The following is a 6,000-nucleotide window of genomic DNA, read 5'->3' as shown; positions in this document are numbered from 1 at the left end:
AGCAACTCCAGTGTTTCTAATTAAATTGAAACGTTCCACTCGATGAATGATATCAGTGGCTTATCTGTGTACCTGAAATTAGCTTCCACCCTATTATGCTTTTTCAAGAGCTACAAAAAAAGGAGAGAAAAAAATAAAGGGAAAATAATTAGCGGTGGGTGTTGTACATCTAGTTAATGTCAATGAAGGCTAATTTGACACCTATTCCTGACAGCCTGTTCTCTGTACCTACTCATGTGAAGCATGAAAATTTAATTACAGGTGATTCTGATTGTAATTTAAATTGAAAAGCATTTTGCCTTTATTCAACAGCACGCAATTAATATTATGATTTCATGAATAATTTTACAATGAATATAAAGCTCTTCTTTTTTTTTTCATCCTATTCCCTGTATGTCCAGAGCGGATTTGCATAGATATGGATCAGGCGGTTGTTAAAACTGAAAGTTTTTTTTTTTTTTTTTTTTGGTGTGCATACCGTAGGTGTAGTTTTAGCCAGAAGCAACCTTCGGCAGTGGTTTTGTGGAAGACGCTTGAGAGTTATTCGCCTGTTAACCTAAAACATGTGTCAGAAGCTGTGTGGAAGTGAAAATTAGAAGAAGAGAAAATAAAAACGAGTCTAAACGTCTTTAAAACTTGGAGGACAAAATGCCTGCAAATGAAAGCTGACCACAGGAGAAGATTCAGAGAGGGCTGCCTGGGTGAGGCTAACTTTATGACAGTGAGCGATTGTGCCTCTCCAAGATCTTCCTGGCATTAGTCATCATTGCCAGCTTAGTTATTTCAGGGTTAGGATGGATATTCATCTTCGGCAGACAGAGGAGAGACTCCAAGAAAATGAAGGGATGCAGGGATATGCATGCGCAAAGAAAACAAATAAGCCTAGATCCTGGTGTTTCGAAGGACTGAGGTATATTCTAAACAACTTTCGATCTTCATGAATCACAGCATCTCACACTTTTGCCAAAAGACCAGGGGTTCCTACGTCCGAGCTGACAAAGAAACAGTAACTAATCATAACTGAGGATGTTTAATTCATGTTTTTAAAAACAACACATCTACTCATACCTTCTCTAGTAAAATATTGAATAGGAGATCGACCATCGCAGATTTAAAACATTTTTCTCAGATATTACTTTCTGAACAGACCTGGCAAAAAAAAAAAAAAAAACGGCAAAAAAGTTTGAATATACATTCAATATTATAATGATATTATATTCATCTGGTAAATTGCTTACTAATATAAATAAAAAGTAAGCCATCCTGAACCTTAACGTATTGAGGCATCTGGAAGACGGTTTCCAAACATTCAAACTAAGCCTCAGAAGGAGGACAAAATGGGACTAGGGTGATTTTAAAAATGGCACGGCAGATGTTGATGCCAGATGGGTCACAAACTGGTGATCTATTCGGATTTTCACTCTGACCTTTCTCACCTCTCAGGCATACAAAGAAAGGTCAAGAGAGAGCGTGGTGAGCGTTATTCCTTCCTGTTACTTCACTCTCACCTAAGACTTCAAGAACTTTGTGTTGCACGCTGATGTGCAGTCGTGTTGGTGCAGGAAGGCGCCACCTTCACACTGTTCTCACAACATGTGGAGCATGAAATTGTTCAAAAATATCTGGGGTTCCTTTCAGTGAAACTAAGTGGGCGAAATGCTCCACGGAGGACGTCTGTGCCGCTTTGGAGTCCGGTGGTGGAACGCTTTACATCACTGCATCTAACGCTTTCCATCCCAGCTGATGATGAGAGGCTCCGATGAAGCTGCCCACCCAGGCAAAACCATTCCACAAAACTTTCTACACACTAATCTTTAGTTAATCTAAAGGCCACATGAATTTCAGAGATCTGTAGCTATTGGCTACACAGAAAATTGAAAAACTGTTTATTACGCATGTCATCATCTGCTCTTTTTAATTACGAATAAGTTGCATGTTGAGAATAAATAATTCTGTGTTTTCCTTCTATCTCTGTTAGCTAGTTGCTAAGCTAAAGGAAATGGCATGTTAGGAAATGCAAATGAAAGCTATAGTTAAAGGGTATGACACGATAGGGAACGGCCTCTTTAGGTCGTAGCTTAGACAGAGGCTAACAAAGGAAGTTACCAAGTGTTGCTTGATGCCGTTTTGTCCTGCTAGCTCCTAAAGGTAGCATGAGAAATGGACCTGCTGCATTTTGATATTAATAAATGGAATTCATGAATTCAGCTCACTGACTCTTCTTCAGCCTCATTACACCAAGAACTTTGTAACGAGAAAGGATAATTCTCAACATACCACATTGCCTCTGATTGGTATATTGCTATCAATAATTGGCAAGACTTTGTACTAACAGACTGGAATATTTATTGGTGAGGAAAAGTCACGACTGAACTTATTACAGAGTTGGTTTCTTATCACAGAAACATGGTGAGACTCAGTGAGCGACTTATCCTTTCACAAATGTTTGGAGAAGTAGCCTGAATTTTTGCAACCCAGTGGCCGTGACACTGATTGGAACAGCTCAATTCAATAAGTCAACGATACATTAAGGTCAGTGGATTGATTCGTTTTTGTTTTTGTGGAGCTGTCTGACTTTCTTTTAACAAAAAAAAGCAGTTTAAATGTCACCTGTCATAATGTTTATATAAAATGGTTAGCCTGTCTGTTGCGCTTTGAGCTTCAGAGACATATTAGGAAAGCCATTCCCAAAAACTTGTATGAAAAGTAAAAAAGTTGTGCAAACATTTATCCTGGCTGCAGCAATCCTTTCAAGTTATTAATATTCTGACAATAAATTAAGAAGAAGTTCAGAAGCTCTTCATAAAATGATTAATCAAACAGATTGAGAAAAGCTTCTTTATGCTATTCATGTCACAAGGGACTAAACAGCGGAGTCTGAAAGAGTTTGAATATCATAAAAAACGAGAAATTCAAAAAGTTTAAATTGTTTACAGGTGAAGGTGAATCTTCTGCTCAGTCAGTTGATCTGCTAACTGCGTCAAACTGTGCATATATCAGAGATATATTTTAAAATAATGTTCCAAAGAACTTCTAATTGCTGCCGTCTCCATTCCATTTCTCAACTCGAATCTCTTTTGCACATTTTTGTAACAGGATAATCCGCAGAACAAAGGCGTTTTCCAAACCTCCTACATGTCCTCGCGCCCCACGTTTGTGTGAATCTGTGTGATTCGGTTCCTTCTACCGTTCAGACCTCTAAACAAATGGAACAATGCCTCTGAGACAGTTCTCCTTTGTGCGTCTGGTCCTGCAAAGACTTTGTCAAACGTGATGGAAACAATAACAGGTTTGGAGAACAGCCCACTGTGCTGCCGTCTTGATCACATTATTGTGGGTTTGTGTGGCGCGGTGGCACCTCCTTTCAACACACTTTTAAAGAGCATATTTTAGCTGTCTTAATGCCACTCCCTTGGGCTTTGTGCTTAAGGGCTGAGAGCCGATGAATGGTTTATATTTGGCTTCTCTAGGGCTTTTTGATAAGGATAATAAATCCATCCTCTGAGCTCTTCCCCACATCATTGTTACAGTAAACTGAAAATGGAAGGCAGCTCGGTGCAATCTTAACTCTGAGTGCTAACTACGGCAGCCCTGGAAGAATTCGTTCATGTAAGGACGGGGAGGGGGGAAAAAAATTCAGTATTCAGACAATTTACAAATGTTTATTTCACGTTTCATTCAAATGCAAGGTTAAAACAAGTTAAATGTGGCCAAATCAACTTGGAGGGGAGGAAAAGCATTTCATGCTTGATTAATTTTTAAAATAGTTCCTGCGCTTTTGATAGAATTAATTTGATATGAAGTCTCTCGATTTCAAGACGGTATGAATTGGAGATGTGAGATTTCCATACAGACCTGCTCTGCCCCGTGAGAAAATAGGACAGGAAAATAATGAATATTGAATGAGCAGATCAACTTCAAGCAATCATCCCCACTGACCAAATACTGTTGGCACGAGAATCATCGTGCGAGGTTCTGCTGTGTTAATTAAGATCTACCACGGGGAATTAACCAAGCGGTGCCACTGCAAATGTTTCCAGTAGTTGAACTTATCCAATTTTATTCAGAAAGAGAATGAAATATATAGAGAGTTATGTGAAAATACATCCTTCTGTTTTTGGTTCTTTAAACACATCGAAATGTTTCTAGGTTATGAAAGAAATCATAAAAACTGACAAAGACGATCTGAGTAAAATGCTAAAATTCAGACGTCAAGCTGTTATTCACGATGCATAAAATATGGGAGAGCGGTGAACATTTCCACAATATTTTCTGGCTGGCTGGCCAAAATTATTCCAAGGGGTGCATCAACAGTTCATCTAAGTTGTCACAAAAAACCCCAACCAAGAACAAATCTAAAACACAAGCAGACCTTGTTTGCCTCAGTTAATGTCAGAGTTCATGACTGAATGACAGTCATGAACTCGAGCCATGACAGCGTTCGTGACTGACTGCGGTAAAAATGAAGTCTATAGGAAAAGTTTCAAGAGCCAACAAAAACACAACCATGCCCATCTCCCATTTACCACAAAACACATTGATGATCCCAAGGATTGTGGGGGAAAAAAAAAATAATTCTGTGAAATTTTTCTGGTGAGTCTGTGCCGTGTTACATCTGTCATATGGGTAATACATCACTTCGGAAAAAGAAAATCTTTTCCACAGTGAAAATACAGGTGGTAGAGATATGGACTGGGTCTACTTTACCAGTTCAGAACCAGGACGACTTATAGGGACAGTATTATGCATTTACCATGTGCATTTTGTCATTTTATAGCACAATCAAGTAACTATGTTAACTTAAGTTGCTAAAAAAATGCTACATGTCAAATATAGACATTTGGCTTTGTAATTTAGTGCCTTAAAATCAGGCTTGTGTCGCTTTAAAAACTCATTCTTTTTTAAATTCCTCTTTCAGGAAGTCATCACAACATTGCTCTTCTATTAACCCTTAAACATTTTTTTATTTATTTTTACCAGCATTGCACTGAGAAGTAGTCATCAAAATCCACTAATAGGTCTGGATTACAAATACTCCTACAAAGACGAGTGAAACCAAATGGTTTCACAGAGATGTAAGTTAATTTAGGAGGAAAAAAATATGTTTTCGATATGGCCAGGTTTGTTTGAACCACATTTGCATTTCAGGTTAACCTTGGTTTTTGTTTTTGTAGATGAGGATTGTAATGGCGCAAACCATTTTTGACAGCTCTGTAATTGTACAAGATAATACTTGTAAACATGGGCTGTTTGAAAGAAGCTTAGACAGAGAACGAACAATATGCCGCACCTTACCTCTTTCATTTAATTGGAGCCAAAAGGGATTTTGCAGCACTAAAAAAGACTAGTGTGTTTTTCTATATTTGGAATACATACATATATATTCTCTTATGTGAAGTACTGTATAACAAAGTGACTGTAATTACACCTAATGTTTCTTCTGTTGCCAGTTGTAATATTGTTCTCCAAATCTGTGTGTCTCCTGCATCAAAAGTGGGTGGCCAAAAAAGAAAAGAAAAAAAAAAATCAAATGTTAATCTTAGACCATTGGAAACCCCCCTCCCCATTGAAAAATTGAAAAAGCACTCCAACTGTACAAACCTGTTGACGTAAGCATTTGAGAACAATCTAAATTCTGACTAATTGTTCCAAAAGATCATTTCCAATTGTTGAGCTCAGCAGCTACATGTTTGATAGGGGGGGGATATACAACGCAGCTCTGGTGACGGAGAAATATGTGGGACAGGCAGACACAAGAAAAATGATTTATGTTGCCATGTCTGTTGTCTTGGTAATGCCAATATAGCATATGTGTGTGAATGTGTGTGTGTGTGTGTGTGTGTGTGTGTGTGTGTGTGTGTGTGTGTGTGTGTGTGTGTGTGTGTGCGTCTTTGTGCTTGTGACCAAAGCCATATATAAATAAAGGGCATTGCTTGAGCAGCAAGTCAGCAGAGCAGCAGCTGCAGTCTTTGAGCTCCGTCTGTGCCTGCTCAGGAGGCG

This window comes from Poecilia reticulata, unplaced genomic scaffold (genome assembly GCF_000633615.1).
Source record: "Poecilia reticulata strain Guanapo unplaced genomic scaffold, Guppy_female_1.0+MT scaffold_131, whole genome shotgun sequence".
NCBI lineage: Eukaryota > Metazoa > Chordata > Actinopteri > Cyprinodontiformes > Poeciliidae > Poecilia > Poecilia reticulata.
Note: the sequence above shows the minus strand (reverse complement) of the source record.